We start from the raw sequence: 15,837 nt of genomic DNA on the forward strand, positions 1-15,837 counted from the left end.
GCTCTATTGATTATAGCGTGGTGTGTACAGTGTGCATGTACTCAGTGATCGAGCTATGTAGACGATAGGAGAGTGTGGCAGCTTCACTATAGTGTGTTGTGTACAGTGTGCATGATCTCAGTCCCCGAGCTATGTAGAGGAGAGGTGTGAGCCGTACCCCCTCCCTTACCGACAATCTACGTCACCATAAAACACACTCGTCGGGAGATTCGAGGCGTGGACCGCGACTAGGAAAGGCCAATGACACAGCCCTGAACTGGAAACGACCCTCATTTCAATGCAGAATAGTAACGAGACTAAGGCTACTAGCAATAAAATTCAAACTTAATTTACATGAGGGTTTATTGAGATAATAAAATTTAAAAAATCAAGAAATGAAGCCAGCAATTAAAATAGAGGATATGTACATGTGCATAGTTCATCAAATTGGAGTCCTAACATTAATGCCTGAGCACAGCTTTTCAAACACCAAGCTTAAATTATTCATACGACGGGCTCACCGTCTCAATTGCAATCTCGCTACATAATGTGGTATTTTGAATACAATCCACACGGATCAACTCGGTCATTCTTTCCACGAGATTAATAAAATTCTTAACATACGCGTCTATTTCACTTCCACATCGTCTCAACAATTACCACAGATCAAGGTTCCCACGCAGCGAGGAGAAGAAAAGAAAAAAAATCCAGAGAATGTAAAATAAATGTGAAAGATCACAACATAGCCCAGAGAGAAACATCTCTGGACCAAAGAAACAAAATTCAAACCCAAAGAGGAACACAGGCCGGCGAATAGCCTGAATATAAGAAAACAAACATGGCGGCCTCGTGGGCAAGCAAACGGCCATGACAGGGACCAAGGCAAAATAAATATCACCGTACCGGCAACAAGCATGACGCTCAGAAACAAAGTCAAAAATACAATTTGAGCTGACCGATACGTCATCCTTTCTCTCCTTCTACTCACCAACACACACTCAAACATTCAGACATTGTCGGTATCGGCAAACAATACGAGCAGTTGCTCCAGTTAATAAGTTGAACACCAACTCATATAGTATGGCCCTCATGGTCACAAACAAAGGTCTCACATATGTCAGAGATAGTGTGCACGGCGCAGATAATTAGCAGTAGGATAATAGGGACCCAGTGGTCACGCATAAATCCATCAGCTTACGCACTTCGTGCGACAGGTATGGATCTCCGCGTCGACACGCAGGGCGTACTTCATTCGATGGCAAAATACTTTACAATGTAGTGCACGTAAATAAAATGAATCAGAGACCCAGCTATGAACACATCACAATCACGTCAACAACTGACACACAGCCCATTCTCGCTGTAGAGCAGAAGAATCAATCGGCCATCATTAAAAGGGAAGAATGGCAAAACAGAACCGTAGAAATAATATTAATACAAGGATTACCATACCTGTAATATCAATAATCAAAATAACAAGAAGGATGGTAGTATGGGTCAAGTTTAAAACTATTAAAATCCATTTATGGCATAAAAACGCCACTCCAATCTGCGTGGGCTCCATGTTTATATTCCACACACATAACAATGCAAATATTCGCTCCAAAGAGATAAAACAAAAGTCTCTCCGAAAGAATGATCTTCCGTGCTGCCTTCTCTGGAACAATCATAGAAACACTTAGCTCAATCGAAGTGAGGCCGATACAAGTCCTTTGCAATATGGGAAACATCATTTTCATGAACATGCCATGCAGATATGGCTCATCGTCTCAGTGCCCCCTTTTTAATATGTGTCTTTTCTTGTTGATCAGACAAGGAGACACATTTTTAAGCGAGGTTCAAACCCTTAAACCTAAAGTGCGCGCTCTGCTAAATACTAAAGGACCTTAAATGTAACGAAAACTAGGAATATACATATTATATACATAATTACAAAAATGAGTTACAACAATGCACAATAAAATGCAGTCCACCTCGATCTGAGGCCCTGTACTTTCTTGAACAATATCACGCCTAATCAATCAGTCTATTTCAAGCAATTCATTCAATGCTTCCTTGAGTTGGTGTCAGGTAACCAAGGAAAAGTTGTAATTAAACATAACATCTTCACGTCTCCAAGGGATTCGCAACTTATTTCGTCTCATCTTCAACCAATGACACCGATATTCCTTTCCTTTCCCCCTTTTTCCTCTATATTATTTTCCCTGAAAGAAAAAGGACTTTAGAACACTGGTAATTATACAACAAGAAAAAAAAACCTCTGTTACTACTAAAGTAAAATGGAAAATAGATAAAGCTTTACTGGCTCCGTTGATGATATGGCTTCAATAAAGACACACGAGCCTTCGATAACCTCTTACTCGTCAGATCCTCCAATTCTACAGTTACAGGTCCCAGGAAGCTTATAATTCTCTTGGGATTAGACCATTTATGGCAGAGTTTGGCCGTGATTTGGTACGCTGCCGAGCTTTTTACCACAACCAGGTCTCCAACTTCTAGGGTGAACTTTTTCCTTCCCTGGTTGAATCTTTTTGTCACCCGGTCTCGGGCTCTGATCAAGCGTGCAACGGCTTCCTTCCATTTTGCCTCAATATTCATGTTTCTCGACGGCACCACAGATACACAATGGCCCATTTCAACTGAAGCGGGTCAGCAAGGCTTCTCCCTAGAAACATGACAGCTGGGTGCGGCGGTGAGATCCGTGCACAGCACTGTCGAAGGCTAAAAGAAAAATTCCAAATTATCATCCCAGCTGCGCTGATCAGCGCCATGGAAAACACTCAGACATGATTTCAGATTGCGGTGAAATCTTTCAACGTGAGAAGGTTTGGGGTAGTGGGGGCTCAGAAAAACATCCTTCAATCCCCACCCAAAACACAGGTGACGAAATTTACGACAGCTGAAAGTAGACGCGCTGTCCGAGACTAAAACCTCCGGGGCTCCATAAACTCCAAAAATATGCCGAGATAAAATGAAGACGGCGCTGCTAGAGTTTAATTTGCGGACCGGGAACAACCATACGAATTTAGAAAAGGCGTCAACGACGGACAGGATTCCAACGTTGCCATTCTTGGATTTCGTGAGAGGACCAAAATAATCGACAAATAACTTTTCCCCCGGGTACATCGCGACGTCAGCGGAGTGGGGTCCAATTTGAGAAGATTGCGCAGGTTTACACCGTTGGCATACGTCGCAGCACCTCATATACTCTAATACGTCCTTTTTGAGATTAGGCCAAAAGAAATCACGAGAGATACGATGCAAGGTTTTGTATTGACCTAGATGAGCACCCTGGTAAGAAACATGATAATAGTGCAACATCATGGATCTTAATTTGAGGGGAACGTTAATTTTGTCATTACCATTTTTACGGTTACGACGAACCAACAACCCTCGTTTGATACCAAACGACTTGTCTCGAAGAGACCCATAGCGACTCCTTTCAGCAGTTCTTGACACTCGGTGTCATCCTTTTGGTGCTCAGAAATGTCCATGAATTACCAAGGATAATTTTGCAAAATACTGATACTTTCAACAATATCAGACTGACGACAGTTTTCCTCGAACTCGACCTCACAGTCATTTACGCCGTCGAACATACGCGACAGAGAGTCGGCCACAACATTCTCCTTCCCACGAACATGCACAACTGTGAATTTGTAGGCTGACAACCGAAGGATCCACCTAGCTGTCCTGCCAATTCGCTTGACGTTGGCGCTCATCCACGATAGGGCTTGATTATCCGTATGGACGAAGAAATGACGGTGCTCCAAATAAGAACGGAATTTCTCAACACCTAAAACTACGGCCAGGCATTCCTTTTCATAAACAGAATATCGTAATTCGGCCCCATGCAACAACTTGCTGAAATACGCAATAGGGACTAGCATCCCGTCCTCCTCGGATTGGTTAAGTACAGCAGAAACGGCAAGTTCGCTGGAGTCATACTGCGGGACAAAGTCACGGGAAAAATTTGGAGTGTGGAGAACAGGGGCTTTGCAAAGGGCTTTCTTCAGTTGATCGAAGGCACGGGCTTGGGCTTTGACCCAAACAAAACGGCAATTTTTTCCTTTTCAGAAGGTTTAAGGGGGCCGAAAGTTGGGAAAAGTTTTTGATGAAACGGCTGTAAGAACCAACCATACCTAGGAATCTTCTCACACAGCGGACATTCTTGGGCCGAGGAAACTCTTTGACACATTTAACCCTGTCGGGGTTCACAGCGATTCCGGAATCGGATATGACATGACCATGGAAATTTAAGCGTTTAGAGCAAAGCGACACCTTTTTCGGATTTATAGTGAAACCGTGCCTGTGCAAGCAACCAAGAACTTCACGCAGATGAGCTAGGTGCTCGTCAAAGCTTGGTGAAAAAAATGAGAAGATCGTCCAGAAAATTGAAGACATAGGAAAATTTCAGATCTCCAAAGATCGAATCCATTACGCGGCTGAGCGCTTGTCCACCAATAGAGATACCCATCGGTACTTTATTAAATTCAAGTAGTCCAAAAGGAGTGGCGAAGGCAGTGAAAGGGTGGCTTTTGGGATCCAAAGGGATTTGGTAATAGGCTGAATTAAAGTCAAAAACGGTGAAGAATTTAGCGCCATGAAAATGTTGAAAGGCACTTTCAATGGTGGGCAAGGGCAAGCTGTCGAAGACAATATTCTTATTGGCCTTCCTATAATCCATAATAAATCTAAATCTACCATCCTTTTTGGGAACAAGGAAGGCGGGACTACTGAAAGGAGACTTGGAGGCACTAATTACCTTCTTTTCCAAGAGGTCGCTAACACATTCTCTCATAGCAGACAGTCTTGGGGGCGAGCAAACGAATGGATGCAACCAAACAGGGGTATCATCATTCAGTTCGATGGAATAGGAGAAATTTTTAGCACAACCCAAATCAGCAGTTAAAACATCAGAAATTTCTTCCAACAGATCGTTTAACATCAAGTTTTGGTTGTCAGTCAAGTCACATGAGGCGTTGGGAAGTTGAGATTTCGAAAGTGCGCATACGGTAGCTCGTTGAATAGGGGTTTCAAAAGGGTAACTTACGCCTGAGTTGAATCGAAAGGCAAAGGTACGAGTGATAAAATCAATAGATAGACCAGTAGCCAGCATAAAATCGGTTCCTAAAATAACCGGGACAGATAGATCGGGAATAACATTAAATGCCCAATCCCACGAAAGATTATTAATTTTAATATGACATTTGATTCGACCCATGGGACATACCTGACAGCCATCAGCAGACATGAACGTTCCCAAGCTTTCACAGGCTTGGAGATATTTTAAATCCATAGACGACACAAGGGGTTGGTTCACGAAGGAAACGCAGTAACCGGTGTCTAAAAGGCATACAGTACGCGCGATCCAACATAAATCTTGGCCCAGGGTGTAGACGAGGGAAGGCCCCAGATCCTTTTATTACCACCAACATCAGGCGCCAACGACGGGCCATCACGCCGGCGCGCATTTAGTTTCCCTGCCGAGAGTTGCACCGAGGACACGCGTGCTGTGTGACACCAGCTAGACCACACTTCGAGCATTTCAGAGGAGGCTTAGACCGACAGTTCTTTGAAACATGCCCTAGTTTCCCACAATTCCAGCGCTTCCTTGCTGCAGTATCGCTTACTATAGGCGAGTTAGAAGGTTGAATGGCATTTACACAGCGTCGAGGCGGAGATACAACGCTGGACCTGCGATCGGGACTACCAAAGGGGCGAGACGGCGAAGGGGTTGCACCAAAAGAGACTGACCTGACGGGCGTACGACAGGCAACGTCGAGAAATGAACAATCGGTCGGAGTAGGAGGCGGACGGTACAACTTATTCTGACTGACTGTCGACTCGAAATCACGACCGGAATTAATAATATACTCAACACATTCAACCTGAGATCTTTTTATGTATATTTTATAATCAGGGGCTAGATTTCTATAAAACTAGTCGAAAATTTCAGATTCAGGCACCTTGACAAACAAATGGTTGAACAAGGTCAAAATACCGGTGATGTAATCATCAGTTCCTTCCCCTACTCCCTGGGTCCTCCTGAAAATTTCTTGTTTTAAACAGTAGTCCCTGTCGGACAGCCCAAAGCGCTGTTTGATACGAGTAGCAAAATCGTCCCATGACTGAATGTTAGCTTTGATCAGCCTGAACCATTTTAACGCTCGCCCTTCCAGCATCCCCGGGATGTCAGGAACGAACAGGTCAAGGGGTAGTGAGCTACATTCGGCGATATCTTCCACCCGCTCAAGAAATTCAATGACACTGGAGCTGTTCCCTTCTCCAGAAATATTTAGCTTCCATTTCCTGACAACATTAAAACCAGGGTTAACATTAGCGTTAAAATCACTAGCGGGTCTTGAATTGGGGAAAATGAGCTCCACACGGTGCTCGTCGAGGGCACAATTTCTGCTTGCAATAGCATTCCTACCGTCAGGACATCTACCACTATCGCTACCAGACACGAGTGATGCATTAACCTCATCAATACCTTCCCTCTATTCTCTCTCAAGGTTTGAGATTTACCCGGCAAAATCTTCGCTTTCGTTACTCACGACTTTCCATTATTCTAGGCAAAGATTCAGCGGTAACAAGCACGGCACACGCATGCAAATGGTCACAAGAATACATAAATTATAAATAATACTCAGGATTAAGGTCAGAAAAAACTGGCCTCACAATACTAAATCTAGGGGGAATTAGGACTCACTTAATATTCCCAACATAAATCACCATTTCCAGTTCAACCTCGTCCGATCCTTTTTCAGAGGAGATATCCTCTCTGGACCAAAGGAACAAAATTCAAATCCAAAGAGAAACACAGGCCGGCGAATAGCCTGAATATAAGAAAACAAACATGGCGGCCTCGTGGGCAAGCAAACGGCCATGACGGGGGACCAAGGCAAAATGAATATCACCGTACCGGCAACAAGCATGACGCTCAGAAACAAAGTCAAAAATATAAGTTGAGCTGACCGATACGTAATCCTTTCTCTCCTTCTACTCACCAACACACACTCAAACATTCAGACATTGCCGGTATCGGCAAACAATACGAGCAGTTGCTCCAGTTAATACGCTGAACACCAACTCATATAGTATGACTCTCATGGTTACAAACAAAGGTCTCACATATGTCAGAGATAGTGTGCATGGCGCAGACAATTAGCAGTAGGATAATAGGGAACCAGTGGTCACGCATAAACCCATCAGCTTACGCACTTCATACGACAGGTATGGATCTCCGCGTCGACGGGCTTTCATGTCAGGTGGGAGGTTCGTGTCCGGAGTGAAGATACAAATTTTTGAAATATTTAATAATACGTACCGCACGCAGTGTAAGCTCAGTACCCGCTTTCATGCAGATTGTCTCTGAATGAATGTAGTTTATGGCCCTAAAAAGGACCGATCAGTTAGCAGGCCGGACACATACAGACCAGAAATAATAGGAACACAACTGCTCTGATGATGTTTTATCGCAGCAAATGCTCGATGTGATGGTTTATGCACATTCGGGCCCGGTGTCCAATAGATCGTCTTGCGCGCCGAGGCATTCCAGATGTAATTGCTCGGCAGGCGTCCGTGATGAGTTGCCGCAGATGGTCGCGGTTTTCCGGCACTTGAGTGTAAACGACGTTCTCCAAATGTCCCCGCAAGAAGTAGTCTAACGGAGTTAAAGTCGGTGATCTGGTGGGCAAGAAACAAGGCCTCCTCGTCCTATCCATTTCCCTGGCAGTTCCTCGTTCAGATGGTTACGAACGGGCAAAGTCTAATCCTGTTGCAACCACATCGTCAAACGATCATGCAAGGGGGCATCTTCCAGCAGCAGTGGGAGTTCCTGACGCAGAAAGTGCAAGTGGCGCGGGGCCGTCCAATGGCCCTCAAAGAAATAAGGTCCAATCAGGCGATCCCCCAACAATCCACCCCAAACATTCACTCCCCATCGTACTTGATGGGCCACCTGTCGAACCCAGTGAGGTTTGTCCGGACTCCAATAGTGCATGTTGTGGCAATTTACGTTCCCATTATTGTGGAAGTGCGATTCGTCCAAGAACAAGATATGCGATACGAATGCTGCATCATTATCCAGCCTGCTTAATAGCCACCGACAGAACTGCATTCGAGCTTCGAAATCCAGCCCATGAGCTCTTGGTGAAGTTCAAGATGGTATGGATGAAATTTATGTTCATGCAATATTCGCCAGACGGGCGACTGGCTGGTGTTCACCTGCCGTGCAATCGCCCTTGTACTGATGTGTGGATTATTACGAGCTGCCTCCAGAACGACCTCTTCTGTTTCACCCGATGTATCGGGTCTATCGCGGACCGGTGGCTGGTTGGAAATCACTCCTGTTGTCCTTAGGCGTCTTTCAACATGGTGGAATGTCGCCTGTCGGGATACCGCTCCTGCTACAGACTAGTGCCTCGCACGCGTTTTGTCTTGCTTCCAAATAAACGAGGAGTATGTCAACATGCCGAATGACAGCAGAGATGAAGCCCTAACCAGCGGAAGATGAATAACAGCGTCGTTCTACTGTGGGCCTGTGTTTACGTATTTAACCCTCAACTGGTATCATCTATGTTTGTGACGTAACTGGTATCATACGTCTCTCAGACTCCAGATATTTACTTTTAAATTAAACAATTTGTTCTTAATTTTTTGTTATTTATTCAACTTAATTCCTTTAAATGTATGTTTGCAAACATGTCAGTGCAAAAAGTAGAAGAAAAAAATTACCAACGTAGAAAAAAAAAATTAGAATGATGCTCAAAAAATGTGGACGCTTCTGCTTTTCTTAAAAATCTAGAAAATATTATTATTACGATTATTTCGCTGATATATCAGTATTATACAAAGACCATACAAACAAATAATAAAATTACTGGAAAACTCGAAACATAAATTTAATTTTTAAGGTTCAAAATCACTGTTTGTTAGAAAGCACAATTTTCCTTATCACAGGATATGTTACTTTATTATAATTTTTTTGGCGCACTCCAAGCAGATCGGTTTTCCGCACTTCTGGCACTGGTACTTCGTTCTTCTTTTCAGTTGAGGATCGCAAAAGTAGCACGTTTTACGAACCTCGAAGAATTCAGGTTCCTCTTGTTCGTCATCAATCTGATGAATCCTCCTCATGCAGAATGTTAGTTCACGTGGAATTTTCTTCACCTCAGTAAGCTTCCAATGCATCTGAGGATAGACCAGTGACTTGGCAAGTGTCTTCATAAAATGAAGAATAGCCATTATCTCAATAAACACTCAATACTGAATAACGTCATTCGCGAACAATAGTCACGGAACTGGTATCATACGTCTGTCAGACGGCGCGATAAGTTTAATACGCACTTACTCAAGGTGAAACAAAGCGAGCGGTACATCACTTTCCCTGCAGGGAAACAACATTCCAACTGAGAGGTACACAAGGGAAGAAAGCAGTAGGCTGAGGATAGGAGAGGGGATGGCCTTGGGAAAATTTTCGGCCGTCTCACAGACGTATGATACCAGTTGAGGGTTAAACATCATACCAATGCAAACGATGCAGGATTCGCTGGCACATTCCGTCGATTGCTGGGCGAACGCCTAACCACATGCGCTACGCTACACAGCTGGAAACATGCTGGTAGTACGACACACGCAATCCAGTTCGGAGTTTCAGACATTAATTACTGCACTGTTACGCATTGATTCCCCTCTTCGTTACACCCGGTCACGACACATTAACAGAGTTGCTACATGATTTCAAGGCGTCATGTTTTGCGAACCGATGATATAACATTTCGCTAGGGTTCAGAATCGGGCGCAAAATGTGTTCACTGAACATTTAGTACCATACAATACGCCTGCAGGGGAATAGCACCCCTATAACCATATGCACGTCAGTTGGGCTGCTGAATCACACTGTATAGAGGATAGTTTCCTAGTTATACTTCGTCTTAAAACAATAATCATCACCACCACCAAAGCCACTAAACAAAGAACACTCACTGGGTGCCATGTTCCCTGGCCACACTATGATTGTGCTTATATGGGAGGGGGATGTCATATTCGATCTCTTTGTTCCTATGCTATCGATATATTGTTCTTACGTACTTTGTTCTATATGAGTCCTATTAAAAAAGTGTAAAACCCGTCCTGACGTAACAATCCATTAGATGTGCATGATAACACATCCCCATATTTTGAGACACTTTATGAGTGGGCATGACTCTCTCTCTCTCTCTCTTCCTTGCTCTCTGCAGCGCTTTGCACTTATTGATGAGCATGATTCGATCTCTTCTTTCCTGTATCAAGCATAAAGCTTGAACTCTCTTTACAGTCTACAAATCTAACATTTCAATGGACTGCTACTGATATTTCCCATATTTTTTGGCTGTATCAAGAAAAGGTAGAGAATAAAAAACTGCCACAAGCTCTTTTCCAATAAGAGAGATACATCGAGTAATAGGCACCTTCTGAAGCAACCCCTCCTGTTGACGTTTTTGAACAACTTATAGCCTAGTTAAGGGATGATTTTGAATTGTGTGTAATAGAATTGGGTGAATTGTAATATGTCATGCTGTATCCTCTGTAACATATGTTTTTAACATTTATTTTCCTAGTATATTTCCTTTTTTGAATTTTGGGGTTATGTAAAATCTTGGTTTCTTCCTATAATTTGTGGGTCTAGGGTAAACTCCGGATTTTTTAAAATTTGTTTTGCTTGCTTTCTTTTTTTCGTTTGAAATTTTGGATAGTGCTTGCCAGGGGTGCTGGGGTAACCCAAGTTCTATGGGAGGGGATCTCCCTATGGAGGTCGTTGAGACACCAGTCGGGTGACTTGAAGCTTCTTATCCACCGAGGGGGTTGTGCCTCTAGTACTCCTCTGTCTGCTGCATGGGGATTTATGTTGCATTGGCTGCAATCTCCGTTTCTATCTGACGGCAACCTGATGTGCCTAGTTGAGGGGCACACTGTATGTCTTGGGCACTATCGTCCGTCACCACAACCCAGTGGTCAGATGTCCAGATGGCGGCAGTCTTGCTAGACTGCGCCTCATTTCGCTGCCTGATACCTGTTGGGTCAAGATACGGATCGGCTGCACTACTACATGCCTGATGACCACATTTGGACTGAACTTGTACGGAAGCTGGTGGCAAATGGCCGTGTTGGCAGCCACATATTCAGTGATAACCAGTGGTCAAGTGCGGCCACTTTGATCATGTAACTAGAGTGAAAACTAATGCAATATCTACTCATTTCAAACTTTGTCATGAAGGAGGTAGTGGATGCCTTCTTATAGAAAGTGAATGGGATCTGCATTACTGACTGATTGTGGAAGCAAAGAATAATACACAATTTTCAGTGAACATAAGAGGGACACAAGAGAAACCTCCCAGAAGGGTGTATTTACATGTGATATTGTCATACATCCGGGTGTCGCCTGGGCAATGGACTAGGACTATTCCTAGATGGCTGATTCTCTTACTCCAGTGGCACTATCACTAATCAGCAGGCCTATGGTTAATAAATATTTCAAAGGGTCCTTTTCAGGACCAAAGCTAACAATCCTGTCTGTAACCATAGAGGGCATGACATCGAATAAAGAGGCCATATTACAGCAAATGTGCCACACACAAGTGACGTTCTTTGTGTTCAGGAAACTCACAGAAGTAGTACACAAAACTGACCAAAAGTACCGGGAATATGACTTGTCACCGAGAAACCTCATGGAAAATACGGCAATGCCATTTTTGCAAGCCCTGAACTCAATATATTATCAACCTCCGTTTCTGAAGATGATGATATAGAATTGATATCAATAGAATTATCAAACTGTATGATAACATCAGTTTATAAACCACCAAATGTTCCATTTCAATTCTCCCAGTCCGTTAATCTTTTAGGAAGTTAGATCCATTTTGTTATGGGTGACTTCAATGGCTACAGCTTCATTTGGGGATATAGAGATGACAATGAAAATGGACTAGCTGTTACAAATTGGGCTGAAATGAATCACTTGTCTTTAATTCATGACAGCAAGCTTCCATTGTCCTTCAACTGTGGCAGATGGATACAATCCTGATCTCATATTTGTTACTGATACCATATCCCATCAATGTGTAAAGGAAGTCTGTGAACCTATTCCTCATACTCAGCACAGACCAATTAAGTGCCAGGTTTCTCAGCGGTTCGACCTCAAATAATACCTTTCCAAAGAAGGTATGATTTTCAGAAAGCTGACTGGGATAAATTCACCAAGAGTCTAGATCAAACGATCTTGAAAATCAATCCAAGTCCAGAATCAAATGATAAGTTCACTGATGCTATCAAGAAATGTTCACGCAAGTCAATCCCACGTGGTTGCAGAACACAGTACATTCAAGGTTTAGATCCTTATGCAGTACAAGATCTGGAAAAGTACATTTCGCTTTTTGAAGCGGGTCCTTTTAATGAAGAAACAATACAGGCTGGCAGTAAACTGATAGAGACTGTTGGTAATTTGAAAAGGGGACGTTGGATTAATTTGATGAAAGAATTGGATATGTCGCAGAGTAGCATGAAAGCCTGGAGACTACTAAAATGTTTTAATAATGACCCCACCAAGGCATCTGTTCATTATAATGTATCCCCAAATGAAATCGCCCATCAGCTCTTGCTGAATGGCAAAGTTAAACACAGAGCTAGACCACCAACATTTCTAAGGAACGTTGAAGATGAAACCTGGGAAATATCCAAACCTTTTGTTTTTGTAGAGCTGGAAAACGCCATCGAGATGTGTAAGAACAGAAAATCATCTGGTCTAGATGTCATTCTTATAGAGCAAATTAAACATTTTGGAAATGCTACCAAAGAATGGATACTCCAACTCTTCAATTACTGCCTGGAGCGCTGTCACATTCCAAAAATCTGGAGGAAGGCCGGAGTAGTTGCTATCCTTAAACCTGGCAAGGACCCTAATGACCCTAAGAACTTTCGACCATCTCCCTTTTATGCCACCTCTACAAGATCTTGAAGATGATGTTTGTTGTTTTAAGGGGTCTAACATCGAAGGTCATCGGCCCTTACAAGATCTTTGAAAGAATGCTTCTTAATAGTCTTGCACCATCTGTGGAGCCTTTAATCCCAGAGCAAGCTGGTTTTAGGCCAGGCAAGAACTGTACTGCACAAGTAGTAAACCTAACACAGTATATAGAAGATGGTTTTCAATCCTGAAAAATCTCAAGAGTAGCGTTTGTAGACCTTTCTTGTGCCTATGACACCATACAACATCAAATCATGTTACAGAAACTGTACAGCCTTACAAAGGATTTCAAGCTTACCAGAAGTGTGCTAGCTCCCTTACTTTTCAATATATATACCAATAACCAGCCACATCCACCTCATACTAAAAGCTTCTTATACGCTGATGATCTGGCCTTGGCTACTCAGAGTGAATGCTTTGAAAGAGTAGAAAACAATCTCACTTCAGCAATGGATATTTGTCTCACTACTATGAGACCAATAATCTTAAACCAAACCCGTCATAAAACTCAAGTATGTGCTTTCCATCTGAAGAACAAACAAGCTTCAAGGAAGCTGCAAGAGAATTGGGAGGACAAAGTTCTAGAACATAATTACACACCGAAATACTTGGGTGTTACTTTGGATCCCTCTTGAACATACAGGGAGCACTGTGCAAACATGAAGGCAAAGGTCTCCTCTCGGAACTCCCTGCTCTGTAAAATGACAGGTTCAAAGTGGGGCGCCCACCCTCATACGGTAAGGACAACAGCCTTAGCACTTTGTTACTCAGCAGGGGAGTATGCTAGTCCTGTTTGGTATAAATCTACACACGCCAGAAAGGTCGATGTCGCCCTGAATGAAACATGCAGACATATTACAGGATGTCTGAAACCAACACGAACAGACAAACTGTACTCCCTTGCAGGAATAGCCCCTCCTGAGATCAAATGCGAAGTAGCTGCAAATGTGGAGAGGTTAAGGGCTTCTACCAGCTCAGCCCACCCCCTACATGGACACAAACTACCACCAACTTGATTGAAGTCCAGGAACAGTTTTGTGCACTCCTCATCCCCTGCTAGTGCAGATGCAAGGAAAACCAGACTTCTACTCTGGAATCAGAAGATCCCTTTCGCATAACAGAGTGTTCCTCTAGATTTCCGCATTCACCTATTTTAAGTTTCCAATGACTGTGGTTCGGTGGACAGTCGAAACGGCTTTTGTGCTTTCGGAGGCAAACCCCTTTTCAGGCTTAGTACTTTGTAATTAAGAATAAATGTAACTTTCCTCCTGGAATAGTGTATTGTACATCGCATTAATTTTTTAAATTTCTTTCGAGGATGTCTCCATTTATTCTGGGTCAACTTTTACGTTAAAGTTCATTTCTTGTTGTCTGAAGAGCTTGATCAGATTATGGTTTTGGTTTAATAGTTTATTTAAATATCTTTGGATTTAAGTGTTCTAAATTGTCACCTACTATTGTCATTTGTCTGCTTTGTTAAATTCTGTAAACATTTTCATTTTGTTAATAGTTAATAGAGGGTGACAATCGAGAACATTTTCTTCCCCATAACGTCATAATTTCCCACAGACCTCAATAGGGCTCCTTCCACCTTCCACGCCCTTCCGTAGTTGTCATTTGTTAGACCTGTAAGTTATGTTTATAAGTCAACAGTCTCATTTCCCTGCCTAGATGTGAAGCCGCCACTACATGGTTAATTTTTCTAATTCATTTTATTATTATTTTGTGTATGCACTTACCAACCGCCGCTACACTCTTGGCTGATCATCATTCCTGTTGTACGTTCCCTGCTCATACTCTCTCCTGTGAAAACCATGATTGTTTTGCCCTTGATACCTAAACTTTTCTCGTTGCACCTGTACTCAGTTATACTGTGGTGTGCTGTGTACCAAGTGCATCTCTCTTTAACAGTTTCGACCTTGTGCATGCATGCTGCTAACCTTATTTCCTCTTAGGCCCTACTAGGTCCTCTGACGAAATTAAGTTTTGTGTCAACAAAACACACTCCATGTCATTTTGACACCCCCTTGAGCCCCGTCCCCCCCACATATTTTCCAAAATTAATTGTATCTTTGGCAACACCTTGTTTATCACTATTCCTATATTTAACAAGAAAAGCTTGCTCAAATTCCCTTAACGAAGTGACACAAGATATCTTAAACTCCGCCACTGACGGCTCCGTAATACCTTCAGCCCACCCTTTCCCATACCTCCGTTTGATCACCTTAATGAAATCTACTCGACCATACGACTTATTGCTGGAAGTTCCACTTTAACACCACCTAACATTAATGCTACTCCAGTAACTACTAGGCCGCATAAACATTACATAAGTAATAGAGAGGTCAGCAGTAGAAAGAAACTAGCTCTCTGCTCATACATCATCCCCAGCTATCGTGTACCTGCTAGGCTAAGCCAAAAAAAAATTTTAAAAAAAATTGAGTTATTCCACTTCTTCAATACAAATTAAATAGTGTTTATTAAATAAACATTTAATGGGACTAGTTTCAACCTATTTGGAGGTCATCTTCAGCCATATCGCATGTATCTGAAACACAGTTGTTTTAAAGATGGTCTTAAAACATATAAGTTTGACACTATGAAAAATTGTTTATAGAATTTCCTGAAAACACATTTGTTATAAGAAATTAGTTCACTTAGCTGTAGGAATATACGAGAAGAATTATTCTTAAAATATTCTTTGTAGTATTCAAGAACGTAGATACAATTCAAAATTCACAGTCTTGATGAGATTTGGAAATGGGCATATATGCATAGTGTTGTGGTAGAGGAGAAGAAATCTTATGATATTCGTCTTATCACTGCGAAGCGTAGATACACTTTAACTT

Source organism: Anabrus simplex, chromosome 12, assembly GCF_040414725.1.
Source record: "Anabrus simplex isolate iqAnaSimp1 chromosome 12, ASM4041472v1, whole genome shotgun sequence".
Lineage (NCBI taxonomy): Eukaryota > Metazoa > Arthropoda > Insecta > Orthoptera > Tettigoniidae > Anabrus > Anabrus simplex.